At 39.2% G+C, this 15,307-nt stretch overlaps 2 long non-coding RNA genes across 3 annotated transcripts in view; one reads left to right on the top strand and one right to left on the bottom strand.

The window, feature by feature from the left end:
• The window catches only part of LOC126958967 (uncharacterized), an 84,786-nt gene that overhangs the window by 67,887 nt on the left and 1,592 nt on the right, over positions 1–15,307 (top strand). The window contains exon 2 of the long non-coding RNA XR_007727414.1: positions 13,125–13,180. This is a non-coding gene — a long non-coding RNA (uncharacterized LOC126958967). The remainder of the gene's footprint in view (positions 1–13,124; positions 13,181–15,307) is intronic.
• LOC126958969 (uncharacterized) overlaps positions 1–15,307 on the bottom strand; it is a 93,374-nt gene that overhangs the window by 77,484 nt on the left and 583 nt on the right. The window lies entirely within an intron of this gene.

The following is a 15,307-nucleotide window of genomic DNA, read 5'->3' as shown; positions in this document are numbered from 1 at the left end:
GGAACAGATTTCTCTGAGACAAGAAAGTCCTGGTCAGTAGGTTCTGTTTAGAGCTTGGGCATACCAGAAGGAAGGGTCAGATGTCCTCTCATGGCCTACTCAAAGCATCTCTTGAAGTCTAATAAACTCAACCATTGTGAGTGGCTGAACTCATGACTGAAGCTGCTGTGGATTCTTTATCCCTATTTGTAGTTTTAAACAAGTCTGTTCCAGAGAGATTCAGACCAGCTTGAGGGAGGCAAAGCCACTAAACTGCTGTGTACCAAAAACTCGGGCCTCTCATCCCAGGTTGTCCCTAAGTATCATGTTTGAGAACAAAAGTGTTCTCTTCAACTCTCTAGAAGACTTGATTCTTACTTCTGAGAAATATGGGTACATAAATAGACATACATCATGATTTTTGATTCTATAGAAATAGGTAGGTACATCTCTTAAGCAATGAACCTCGTTTACAAACCTCGTTTACAAACACTTACAAACACTGTCTCTTCCAAAAAGAATTTGAGTTGGTTTTTATCTCCTCATTGATAACTACAATCTTGTTAGTTTGCTTATTAATTTGCTTTATGCTCCAACAACATCTACTTAATTAGTAAGGGCAACTACCAGGTCAGAGGTGAAGAAGGAAGTCTGTGTCTTGGCAAGTCAAAATCACACACCAGCTGAAGTTGTGAGGTATAGATATGAAGGAAGAATCAAGAGAAACAGGGGAACAAGCTCTGTAGAGGAAACGGAACAGTTGATATAGATAAGAAACTGCAAGACCTGAAATCAAAAAATAGTCTTTCGAGTTCTCAAAGGGGTTGATGTACTCTTATTGGACTTCATTTGTGTTTTTAATCCACTGTGTCCTTTCAGTCGACCCTCACTTCAATGAAAGTCTGAGTTGGTTCCTTGAAACCAAATAATCTATCAAAATCTATAAGATCCCTGTTAGTTAAACTTTTGTGTCTCTCCAGTCTAGAATCTAAAAGTAAAAGCTCCAACAGCAAATAGTTGGCACACTCAACTTTGGATAAGATTTACAATGGTACTGTTTATAAAGGTGTGGGTGAGATACAATAGAGCCACAGGAACAGTGCAATAACCCAAGTTAGTAACTGCAGAGAGGTTACCACACCTTGCCCTGAAAGGATAAAGGGAAGTAATACAGTTGACCCTTGAACAAGATGTTTGAACTGAGCGGTTCCATTTATATGCAAATATTTTGGAGATTTGTAACAATTTGAAAAACAGATCACTTAGACTAGAAATAGGGAAAAAATAAAGAAAAAGTAAGGTATGTCATGAATGCAAAAAAAAATGTAGATACTATAGATACTAGCCTATTTCATCATTTACTACCATAAAATATACACAAGTCTATTATATAAAGTTAAAATGTATCAAAACATACACACTTACAGACCACACATGGCTCTGTTCCCAGTTGAGAAATGTAAACAAACATAAAAATGCAGCATTAATCGTAACTGCTAACTGCATCAAATTAACTGCAGTACATACTGTACTACTGTCATCATTTTATAGCCATCTCCTGTTGCCATTGTGATGAGCTCAAGTGTTGCAAGTATCCACTTAAAACGCATGTGTTGCTAATCGTCTACAAGTAAGCAATTTATTTCTCTACTAAATTTCTTGTTGTAAAAAGTTATCTTGCGGTTCTCCTGTATCTTTCATCCTGTTTAGTGCAATACTGTAAACCTTGAATAACACCGTGGTACCCAAACAAAGTGCCACTAGTGATGCTGGAAGTTCTCCCAAGAGGCAGAGAAAAGTCATGACATTACAAGAAAAAGTTTAGGCCAGGCGCAGTGGCTCACGCCTGTAATCCCAGCACTTTGGGAGGCTGAGGCAGGTGGATCACGAGGTCAGGAGATCGAGACCATCTTGGCTAACACAGTGAAACCCCGTCTCTACTAAAAATACAAAAAATTAGCCGGGTGGGGTGGCAGGCGCCTGTAGTCCCAGCTACCTGGGAGGCTGAGGCAGGAGAATGGCATGAACCTGGGAGGTGGAGCTCGCAGTGAGCCGAGATCACGCCACTGCACTCCAGACTGGGCGACAGTGAGACTCCATCTCAAAAGAAAAGGAAAAAGTTTAATTGCTCGATATGCACCATAGATCAAGGTTTGCAGCTGCAGTTCCTCACCATTCCAGACAGATGTCCATCTTGAAAACAGGCAACATAAACTTACATGTCAGTGAATACAGTTCAGTACTATAAATGTATTTTCCCTTCCTTATGATTTTCTTACCATTTTCTTTTCTCTGGCTTACTTGCAATATGTAATCCATACAAAATATGTGTTAATTGGCTGTTTATGTTATTGATAAGGCTTCCGGTCAACAGTGGACTATTCATGGTTAAGTTTTGGGAGAGTCAAAAGTTATACATGGATTTTTGACCCCATAGGGCTCAGCACTTCTAACCCCTGCATTGTTCAAGACTCAACTGTAGTTACTGGAAGTCAGAAGGAAAGGGTCCTGTGCAGAGATATATATACTGCCTTGACAGGGGCAGTGACCGAAGTCAAGGACCACAGCCTCACAGAGGCAGCATCACAGGGAGGAAGTCAGGGGAATATAACCTGACCTCAGTCCCCTCCCTTCAGTGTCCTCCTGGGGCTCCTCATTGGCTGAGTCCCTCCAGAAGCCAGTGTGCAAGGAAACCTCTCCATGTTGTCCTGCAGCTCAGCTTTCCAGGGCAGAGAGCAAGGTAGAGAAGTCTCCCACATTTGGATTCATCTGGATACATTTCTGACTGCAACTTCCCAAGAAAGTGGTTAAATCTGTGCTCACAGCCTAGGGAGAGAAGGGACTATCTTTCAGGAAAACGAGGCGCAGGTCCTGCCTTGCCAAAGGCAAATACACCAGAGGGCCATAGCATCCAGCAGGAGCAAGGAGGGGCAGTGTCTCGCCCGCCTGCCTCCCACGTGTGTCAGCCTGGGAGGAGAAGCTTTCCCGAAAAAGGGCGCAATGGGCAGTAATGAGATGTGGCAGCCGAGTGTGAAATCCTGCCACTGGCCAGCGGCAACTGGAAACAAGGCTGAAAATAGCTCAGGCAGAATCCCAGCTTCAGGACAGGGATGGAAACACTTTTACCAAGAGGCTTTCTTTAAAGCCATGTAGAGCACTTGTGGAAATGGTATTGTGGTGTTATTTTTATTCCAAACATCCATTCCCAAAGGAACCCTGAGCCACAGTGCCCTTCTCTGTTGCTGAAGAAGAGGGACTGTGCTGGCAGGGCTGAGAAAGCTGTGTGAAGAGGCATTGGCAGGTGACAACTTAGAAGGACCAGGGCCCGGGACATATCTGCAGGTGAAAGTGAAGACGAAATGCTGTCTTGTTCTTGAAACTACTTGTATTTCTCCTTGTGGAGAATAAAAGTATCCCCTTTCAATTTTATCACCAGAACTGGATGAAGATCATTATGTTCCCAGTTCTCAAATCGATTCTATGAAACCCAGTGTGGCTGCCTAATAATTGAGTTCCCTAAAAAAATGAATGCATTTTTTTCACCTTCTTTACCAACCTCTCACAAGCCTCTCTCCTAAAATCATGAAAATTTTCATTAAATATTAATATTCATGTTATGTTTATTGCAAAAGAAGTATCACAGCCCTCAAACGTGCTCACCAATTCCAGAGCATAAATTCTGGATCAATATCATTCAGTAGAATGGTGGTGGGTTTCCTCTATATGCTAAGCACTCAGAATACCAAGATGAGTTTATTCATCTTTTTAAAAATAAATTTTCTTGTGTACATTTGAGGTTTATAACATGATGTTATGCTACACATAGATGGGAAAGTCGTTACTATGATAAAGCAGATTAACATATCTATCATCTCACAGAGTTACTTTTGTGTGTGTGTGACAACAGCAGCTAAAATACACTTATTTAACAAAAATCCCTAATACGAGCTTTTTGTTTGTTTGTTTGTTTGTTTGTTGTTTGTTGAGACAGAGTCTCACGCCATCGCCCAGCCTGGAGTGCAATAGTGCGATCTCAGCTCACTACAACCTCACTTCCTGGGTTCAAATGATTCTTGTGCCTCAGTCTCTCAAGTAGCTGGGATTAAGCCAAGCTAATTTTTGTATTTTTAGTAGAGGCTGGGTTTCACCATGTTGGCCAGGCTGGTCTCAATCTCCTGGCCTGAAGTATCCGCCCACCTCGGCCTCCCAAAGTGCTGGGTGAGCTCCGCACCTGACCCCAATGCAAGTTTTATTAACTATAATCCCCATGTTATACATTAGATCTCTAGACTTGTTTGTGTCTGCTACTTTGTATCCTTTGACCTATGTCACTGCATTTCCTCCCCTCCCCTTGCCCATAGTAACCGCTATTGTACTCACTGTTTCTGTATATAAGACTCTTTTTAAAAATAATCCACATATACGTGAGATCATGCAATACTTTTCTTTCTGTGTCTGGCATATTTCACTCAGCATGTCCTCCACACCCATCCATGTTGTGGCAAATGGCAGGATCTTCTTTTTTTCTTTTCATTAAGGCTGAATAAAATGAGTTTAATATGGCCTGGCTTTCAAAGAAATGGATACATAAACAAAGAATTACAATATGGTGTAATAAAATAAAACGTTATATTTTATAAACAGTAAGATCGTTGCATAAGAAAGGGAATGATGAAACTGTAAATGGGCAGAGAGGCTTTCTGGAGTAAATGGATTACAAATTTGACTTTATGAGATGAATAGGAGTTTGTGAGGTGGCTATGTGTGGTAAGGGCATTCCAAGCAAAGGGAAAAGGATGTGCAAAGGCAAAGAGGCACAAGTGACTGCCATGTGTCCTAGGCACTGAATGCGAGTCAGTTTGCTGAAGCAAAACGTGCTCCGGGAGGCAGCTGGAGAGGAAGGCAGGCAGCAATCAGCGGAGCACGATCCGTGGAGGTGTGTTCCAAGTCACCTAACAGCAGGAGCAGATTGAAGATGGTTTCTTTTCTGTTTTTATTTTGTTTAAATTAAATTAGAGTGTCTATCCCTGTAAAAGTTTCATCAGTTTTATTCTCATATGAATTCTTGAGTGGGAGGGACAGAGGCATTGACTTCATCATGCTATGAGTTGAGCATCACCTGTGTCCCCCCAGGGAAGTGTGTCATACAAGTGAACAGTCTTTCATGGCATCATAGCAAGGAAAGGGCATGCTGCCTACTGGTTGCAGAGAAACAAGGGGTTTAAAGCAGGGGTGTATGTTGGTCAGATTCACGTTTAGCAAGATCCCCCTGATAGCACTGTGATGAACTGTTTGTATTGGATGGTGGGAGGCATAATGGGTTAGTTTTTAGGGCTTCTAAACAAATTGCCACAAACTAAGTGGCTTAAAACAACAGAAGAATTATTTTCTCATCATTATAGAGGCCAGAAGTCTGAAATAAAGGTGTCATCACACTCCTGGAGGCTACAGGGGAGAATCCTTCCTTGCCTCTTCAAGCCTCTGGTGACTGTTGCCAGTCCTTGGCTTCCTTGGCTCGTGGCCACATCCATTCATTCTCTGACTCCATCTTCATATTACCTCCTTCTCTGTGTGTTTGTTGTGTCCTCTTCTGTCTCTTAGAAGGACACTTGGGACTGGAGTTAAGGCCCACTGGGGAATCCAGGAAGATCTCATCTCAAGATCCTTAACTTAATTACATCTGGAAAGACTTTTTCCAAGTAAGGTAGCATTCACAGTTTCCAGGGATTTGGACGTGGATATATCTTTATGGGGACCACCATTCAACCCGTCAGACAGAAGAATCTTATTTCTCAACCTATTATCAGCAAACCAACCTCATTAGGATCTCATGGGGTGCTGTACTTTATCATTCGCACGCTGCTGGACCGGAGATGTGGACTCAGGAGGTGTCAGCCAGCTACCCTGAGGACACCCTTGTGATGAGTGTGGGAACTAGAATTAGAATGGTCAAGAGTCAGTAGTGACTTCACAGTAGAGATGAGGAGGATGACAGTGAACATAATGACTTCTGGGTGTCATCACGGGACAATTTACTGAGATGAGAATGCAGGGAGAAAGCACAGTATTCTAGGAATCTCAAAAGTTGGAAAGACTAGTGAGATCATCCTGTCTAGACCTTACATGATTCAGGATTTCCCTTTTTGTTATCCTTTACAAGTGATCATGCAACTCTGATTTAAGCAACTGACTTTACTGAAACCAAAGTTGCATGATCATTGGTAAAGGATTTGTCTGACTACCTTGTCTGTTTCCTTCACCAGCTTCTAAACTGAATGAGAAGGGAGGCCATGTTTGTTGGGTTCACAGTTATTTCCCCAGAACCTGATAGAGTACCTGTATGCTGAAGGTGCTCAAGATGTATTTTTGTGGGGGATTTTTGGTGATGGTGGCTGTTTTTAAAACTACTTTATTGAGGTATGATTGTCACACAAAACACTGTACATATTTAATGTATACAATTTGATGAGTTTGTAGATAAGTGTTCACCCATGTAACTATGTGTTTTTGAATGAATGGGTGAATGAATGAGCAACTTTGGTAACAGAAAGTTGTAGAAACTGGGTAAGAATTAGAATGGTCAAGACTTAACAAGAGTTATTCCAGTGGTTACTCTTCCATTTGGGGCAGCTCTAATTGCATGTTCCTCTTTATACAGTCACTTATTTTGTTCCCTAGGTCACTCAGGTTGAATCTAGCTCTTCCTCTACGTGAAAATTTATTTCAAATACAAAGAGAACTATTGTGCTCCCTGAGTCTCCTCCTCTCTGGCTAAGTATCTTCATTTACTTTAACCATGTGGCCTGTTTTAGTCCTGTTTTAGAAATGCATCACAGTTCTCGTTGTTCTCTTTTCATTCACTCAACAAATATTTATGAGTATCCACTGAGTGCTCTGTACCAGGGCTCTTTTTGCAATAGGGGGAAAAAAGAGACATGCACGTGTCTTCCACCTCATCAGTGTTCCTCTGAAGTTATTAAACATAGCCATCCCCAGAACTAAGAGAAGCAGATGCCCCTTCCTTTGTACTGGGCATGTGCTCTTTTACTACTACAATATATCTAAATAAGAGATATTGGTTCTTCTACCTGCTTTTTTGCAGTATGAGATGTGGTATTTCTTATTGTTTCTACAGCCATGGACCATGAATTAAGTGTGACTTTTCTTTTGGGTACAGGAGCATATATACATAGAAGGAGGTAGACGTTATGCACAACACAACTGTCTACATTCTTCCATCGCTCACAAACAGAATACGTGTTTGCACTCTTTGCTAAAGGTAGTGCAATGCTCAGAAATGCGCCCCAGCATCCAGAGGAGCAGGGTGTTTTTCAGGCATCTGTGAGAAACAGATGCTCTGTCAAGCCAGAGACAGGGGCTCAGGTTACATCATGTGTTCAGTGAAGCACGTCAGAACCATTTGCCTAGTAGAGCCTCAAGTAATTGTTTTATTTCTTATTCTTCTATTATTTTATGTATTTTTTTCTACTTTTAATAATGAAATAAACCCATAATAAAACAAAAATAATTCAACAAAACTGATGGAGTTTTTTTTTTTTTTTTCATTGCAAATGTCTGTTTAACTAATTTGTTCACTAATAGAGGCTCCCAAGCTTCAGAAAATATATTCTCCTTTAAGGGAACACAGATGTTTGACTTAAAATTCCATATCTGTGACATTTCAATATTGGTATCCTCATTTTTTTTACTAATGAAATTGTAAGAAAACAAAATCTGCTTGTCCTACAGCAATTTGGCTGTGATTCAAAAACTTTTATATTAAAATGAAATAATATGTTCTGCAAATCTAATTGCAGAGGAATTAGACACACTAAACCAAATAGTCATCTGTGATACAAAATGAAATAAAACAGAGAAAAACCATTTTAGGAAATAGAAAGTAGAAAGAGGTTCTAAGGAATGTCTGTCTGCTTCTATTGTGATCATTTCTGGGTTCAGTTTTGATGTTTTTAAATGAAAAATTTTAATCTCAGACCTCATTTTCTTTATTTTCCTTTTTCCCCTGTCTTATGGTACTGATCAGACCTCATTTTTAAATGACGTGTTTATTTCACTTACATTGTACTTACGTAGTTGAAGTGAATGGATTAGGATCATTAACCAACTTAATTGTATATTAATGTGAATAACAATATATCTGTCAGAGTTTTAATAGTGGTTAGAAAATAGGGAAGAATGACAAGAGAAGTTTAGTGGAAGATGGGTATGGACATAACAAGAGTGCATAGGTAAAACTAGCCAGAATTGTTTGGCTGTTTTAATTTGCCTCAGTCTTCAACTTTAAATAAGAACATTTAATCAATTAGATTACTTGCAGTATAACTATTTCAATTCTCCAAACACCATTAGGTTGTCTGTTCTTCAGGCCAAGTTCAATGCCACATACATGGTAAATGCTGAATATTTGCAGAATGAATGAATGAAGTGAACTAATGGACAAATAAATGCCACACTTCTTCCTTTTTTTTTTTTCTTGGTAGGAGTGTAGGTCAGTAAAGATCTCAAAATTCTGACGCCCATAATCAAGATACAAACATTTGACTCAACTGATAGAGAACTATCTTTTGCATTAGAGTTATAAACAGAACACTAGATGAATTTTCTTATTATTCTTCTCTACTAAAGGCATTAGGTCACAATTAGCATTTACTTGAAATGTTTGTATGTTTAAGTTTCTCTATATATTTATATTGTTAAATTGTTGTGACTAGAATATAATTTTATTTATAAATGGTTTCCAAACTATAATCTAGCCATGATCAGTTGGATAATTCAGTGTCTTTATAACTGATATCAATCATTGCAAGTTATTTGAAATCCTGATGATCCTCACCGATAGTTCTAGTCACGTCCCACACATACCTCTAGCCCAAGACGAACAGGTTGCAACAAAGATGTGTTTGTGCACGCATGTATGTGCATATGTGTGTGCGTGTGTGTCTGTGTGTCTGTGAAAGCATTGTGGATATTTTGTGTTTGCTTATTTTGTAAACACAATATTAATCTTTGCTTGTCAGTCCTTGAGGATTTTTGCACTTTCACTGTTAACATAAGCAACCAACTGATCATAAAAAGTCAACTTGACCATATAGAATAGGCTGTGGTGTATTCTGAAATAACATTTTTCTTCAGACTTTCTCATTAATTGCCAGCCTGCTCAGCGACTGCCAGAATATGATTAACTTTCTTAGATCAGTTCCCACTGTTGTGCAATGCATTCTAAAATATAGCAGCAAATAAATATATGATGTCACAGAGACAAAAACTCTGCAGGTAAAAACTAGCATAAAGCAGATAAGCATTCTCTGGCTGGGATACAGAGTTTTAAAACCTCTTAAAATAATTAAACCTTACTCTGAAAACACTACATACCAGATGTGAACTGCCCAAACTTGTTTTTGAACAGATTCATTTTATGTCCATAGAATTTAATGCACAGATTCATGTTCATGCAGTTCAATTCATGGATTTTTAAACTATTTCAGTACTTAGCCCATTGATTGATCTAACAGCCTAGATATTAAAATGAAGTCTGCTATTCTTTTTATTCATTAAAGATAAGAAAAGACTATTTCTGTCAATGGTTATTGGATCATCCTACTTGACTATAAACAGATCCTTCACCTACCATGCATGTGCACAAAAAATACCAGAGCCTTTCCTAAATTGATTGTTAGGTCAATTGCTTTGATGCCACCGAGGCCCCCATATTGGCCGAAGTTGCAGGGAAAAGAGGTTGGGGGAATAATCTCATTTCTAGGATAAGAAGCATAGGAATAGGAATCAAAAGATTCGCATTCTAATCTTGGCTGAGCCTTCAAACAGCATGTGACATGGTCCAAGAAGTGGTGCTACCCTAAACACTCATTAAATCTTTACAACATGGACAGGTAAGTTTAGATAGGTGCTGCAGTATCCCCTTTTACAGGTGAAAAGATTCAGATACTTTCCCTGTGTCAGGCCATAGGTTAGGATCAGAGCCAGGATTCTGCCTGGAACAGGTTGGCTCCTATACTGCTATTTTAGAGGTATTGTGATAATGCATGTGAAAGGACTTTGAAAAGTATAAAGAATGATTATTCTTACACAGGAGGTACACTCAATAGACGTATTTATGTACTGAAAATTGGAATGAGGCTGGAAGAAATAGTGAAATAACTGGTGATGATGACTGTTGATGATTGTAGGGTGGTCACCACCTGGCTTTGAGGAGTGGCACATGCTAGCTAAACAGGGCAGAGAAGCTAAACACAGTCTTACCATATGATTCAGCATTGGAACCTTTAGGTGTTTATGCAACTGATTTGAGATATATATCCACACAAAACCCTGCAAACAAATATTTATAGCAGCTGTATTCATAATGACCAAAAACTGGGAGCAACTAAGATATCCTTCAATAGGTGAATGGATAAATAAACTGTGGTACAGCCAGTTGATGGGATATTATTTGATGATAAAAATAAATGAGCTGTCGAATCACAAAAAGACATGAATGAATCTTAAATGCATAGTTTTGAGTGAAACAACCCAATCTGAAAGGCTACATACTATATGTTTACAATTATATCACATTCTGGAAAAGGCAAAACTATGGAGACAGTAAAAAAAAAAAATGCATTGATTTCCAGGGGCTCAGGGAGAGGGGAGGAAGGATTAAATAGGTTAAGCAGGAGAAATTTCTTAGAGTGGTAAAACTGTCTATGTAATACTGTAGTTATGGATATATGACACTGCATATATCAAAACCCATGGAACTTTATAGAACAAAGAGTAAACATTAGTGTGTGCACATTTTCAAGATCATTTAGAAGGTCAAGGGTCCTAGAATGGACTGCAGTGACAAAACAATCTAACTATATTAAAAATCTGTAAAGCAGCTTCACTGAAGGAGGTGGGAGGAAAAGATGCTGACCTAAGTGATTTTGGAAATGAGAGGAGTCTGTAAGACTAAAGGCGAAAGAAAATGTCCATAAAACTGTACTTAATAAAGTTGTTTCCCATAAGGTTTCAAGTTAACGGTTCTAATACAGCTGTGCACTTTTACAAGAATTAGCAATTAAGTAAATGCATGGCAGATGGTGGGAGCCAGATTTCTCATGGAGTTCACAGATAAGCAATGGGAATAGGCTGGGTTGGTCCATGTGGTAATGAATTAGAGTTGGGGCTATCAGTATGAATTCACTCATGTTTAGCTTAACATAGATACCTATGGTTACATATAGAAATATTTACAGATATTTGTACATATATACAGAGTTTACTGTACATATTTCCTTGTTGTGTCAGCTAAGAGAGCCTAGAAAGCAATGACACCCCAGTAGCAAGGAGAACTTCTAGTGCCCAGATATTGGCTTTAATACTGTTCTCCAGTAAAAGAAACTAGAGCTCCTTGGAGAAACTGCTGATTCTAAGATTGAGTTAGCATATATACAAGTTGGCCCTGGAGCATCTTGTAGTGCCGGAAAGTAAGTATCTAACACACACACACACACACACACACACACACACGAAATGATAGGAGGATCTCAAAGGGATAGAGGAGCCAGCTTCAACAAGAGCTCCTCATGGCCAAACCTGAAACAATTTGAACCACAAAATAATGCAATATTAAACTATAACTGAAAGTATTAAATAACTATGAGTTCACACTATTATAAATGAATAATTGAATAAATAAATCAAGGAAAATGACAAATCTCCCATGCAGAAGAATTCCAAATAATTTCTGTAGATATTCTACACTCAAAGAGGTAGAACATAACCCCCTACTCCTTTGATGTGGGCTGTATGTAGTAACTTCCTTCCAAAGGGTGCAGCATAGACATGGTTTAACTTTACGGTGAAGAACATGACAAATTACCTGAGCCGAGCAATCAAGATCAATATCAACAGTAATAAGTCATGTTGATGGAATGTACCCATGATACAATGCAACAAAAAGCCTCTTTATCTTTGTGGTTTTCCACCCAAAAACCCATAATCCAGTCTAATCATGCAAAAAAAAAAATCAAATAAATACCAATTAAGGAGCAATCTACAAAATATTTGATGAGTATTCCTCAAAGTACTCATTCCCCAAAACAAGGTAAATCTGAAAAATCATCACAGCCAAGAGGAGCCTAAGGAGACACAACAACTAATGTAATATGGTATCCTGGATGGGATTCTGAAATAGAAGGACATTAGGGGCCGGGTGCAGTGGCTCATGCCTGTAATCCCAGCACTTTGGGAGGTCAAGACAGGTGGATCACCAGAGGTCAGAAGTTCGAGACCAGCCTAGTCAACAGGGTGAAATCCCGTCTCTACTAAAAATTTAAAAATTGGCTGGGCATGGTGGCGGGCACCTGTAATCCCAGCTACTCGGGAGGCTGAGGCAGGAGAATCGCTTGAACCCGGGAGGCAGAGGTTGCAGGGAGCCAAGATCACACCATTTTACTCCAGCCTGGGTGACAAGAGCAAAACTCTGTTTCAAACAAAAATAAAGAAGGACATTAGATAAATACAAAGGAAATCTGAATAAAGTATTGACTTGTTAATAATATACAGGTAGTGATTCACTAATTATAACAAATGTACTATACAAATATAAGTTGTTAATAATAGGAGAAACTGGATATGGAGCACATAGGAACTCTCTTTACTATATAATTTTTTGCAAGTCCAAACTGTTCTAAAAATTAAAGTGTATATATATATCCTTTTAGTATATATAAATACACTATAGAGAAGATTTTGGTTTTACCTAGATTACATCACTGAAAGATGTTTTGATGTGGGAATAAAAGATATAATCAGACACAATCCTGTAAAAATCAATTCATCTCCTTGGTGATGATTTTAATCACATATGCTCCTTTTGGATGGACATAGCTATAAGGAAAGAATTTTTTTTAATGCAGAAGTATATTAAATTTATTCGTTAATAAACAATGAACATCTCCAGATAGCGACAAATGGCAAGGAATTATGTCCAGCTATAATTTAACCAGCCCTCCTTAGGATTGCTACTATTAGAGTTCAATGGTGGTATAAACCATCTCTAGAGTATGCTTTTTCTATAGATGGTTTATTAGATGACTTGCAATGAAATCGAACACAGGACTCTTCTTTAACCCCTTCAGGAACCTGATGAAACGCCTGGTCTAACAGAAGGAGGCAGAGAAAGTTATGAAGAGGGGTATGTGAGCTTCTGTGCTACTTATTCTTGGTCCTGCAATATGGTCAGTGAAGCACCCTGAGCGCTCACCCTTTCCCAGGGCTATAAAGCAAATTGGATGGATGAGTGTGATTTGGAGGAGAAGGAAACTGCAGTTATCACTGCTTTACCTTGACCTCTGCCTGGAGACAAGGCTGAGAGGGTGACTACAAAATTAGAGTGACAACTAACATATGCTGGATACATGTCCTGGGCCCGGATGATGCCAGGTATTTTACAGTGGGTCACTCCTCACAACAACCCTATGAGCAGCAGTCTCTTCCTTAAGATTTTGAGGGGGCCCAGTAATCACTACCCCTCTTCACCCCCTTCATTCTCAAAAAATTAAGATATAAGACAAAGGAGTAACAGATGAAGATATTATAATATCACCCCTATTACTGATAAAGTCTCTCTTACAGTGCTGGTGGGAGCATAAATCGATATATCTATTTTGGAAAACTAAACCTGAACATACGCATTCTCTATGCCCCAGCAATTCCACTCACAGAAATATACCCAATAAAATGTGTATGCAATATACCCAATAAAATGTCGCTCACCAAACGACATGTACTAGAATGCTCATAGGAGCACTATTTGTAAAACTGGAAAATACCCATGTGTCCAGCAGCAGTAGAAGGGATCAATAAATCTTGGTATACTCACACAATAGATTATTATATAGCAATAAGAATGATCAAACCATCACTACAGGCAACAATATAGATGAATATGACAAATGTAACATACAGGCAAAGAAACCAGATGCAGAAAAGCATGAACTGTATGATTTCATTTATGCAAAGTACAAAAGTAGGAAAATGAATTGGGTTTTAGAAGTCAGTTCAAGATAGTTGTTGCCCTTGGGTGGGGACAGTGATTGAGAGGGAGCAGGCAGGAGACTTTGGGGACTAGCAATATTATTTTTCTTGAAATGAGTACTAGTTACTTGGGTGTGTTTGGTTGTGGAAATTATGGAGCGATACACAAGCAGTAAGCATCTTTACCATATATATAGTACTTCAATTAAAAAAATTTAAAAATCCTCTCTTGATCCCATCTTCCCATCCAACTACCACTATCTCTCCTCTTCCCTGTAAAGCAAATGTTTTTGAATAGAGTGTCTTTGTTTGCTGTGTCCAATGTCTGCATTCTCTCTTGAACCCAGTCCAGCAAACCTTTTGCTCTAGATTCTAAAAAGCTGGTCTTATAAAGATCAGTGATGACTTGCATATGGCTAAACTCAATGGTCAGCTTGCCTCATTGGACTTACCAGCAGCATTCCATACAGACTATCACTGTCTGCATATTCTCTTAGTTTCTGTACGCACTATCCATCACTAGGTGAACTTACGGAGCCTCACGGCTTTAAATGCCATGTCTGTACTGATGACTGTCTCATTTATATTTTCAGCCCAAATCTCTCCTTAGCACATCAGACTTGTGCATTAAATTGCCCACTCAACATCTCAAACATAATATATTCCAAACAGATGTCCTGATATCCTTCAAACCTGCCCTTCCCACATTCTCCTCCTTCTTATTAAGCTTCTCACATCTACTCCGTCTTTCCAGTTGTGTAGCACCCAAACCTTGGAATAACTCTGAACTCCTCTTTTTTTTTTTCTCATACAATGCATCTAATCCATTAACCAGACCTGTTGATTCTACCTTCAAAATATATCCAGAATTTACCCACTTCTTGCTGCTTAGATTGCCACCATCCTGGTCCAATCCACCTTCCTCTCTTGCCTGGGTTATCTCAATAACCTTCTAGATGCTTCTTCCCTGCCCCTCACTGCTCTGCCCCTTGCCTCTGCCCTTGCTGCCCCACAATCTATTTCCTCCAAAGAGTGATCCCAGTAAACAATAATCCAAATCATGTCATTTGTCTGCTCCAAACCCTTCTAATATTTTCCATCTCACTCAGAAGAAATGGCAGTTCCAGGCTGTGAACTTTAAGACTCTGTATGATCTGACCTCACATTGGCTTTCAAACCTCATCTTGCACACTTCTTTCCCGGTGTACTCTGCTTTTGCCGCACTGGGATTTTTATGGGTCCCTGGACACTCCGGGCATTTCCCTTGGCTCAGGGCATTTGCATT

The sequence above is a fragment of the Macaca thibetana genome, chromosome 7, assembly GCF_024542745.1.
Source record: "Macaca thibetana thibetana isolate TM-01 chromosome 7, ASM2454274v1, whole genome shotgun sequence".
Lineage (NCBI taxonomy): Eukaryota > Metazoa > Chordata > Mammalia > Primates > Cercopithecidae > Macaca > Macaca thibetana.
Note: the sequence above shows the minus strand (reverse complement) of the source record. Positions and strands in the feature narration are given on the sequence as shown.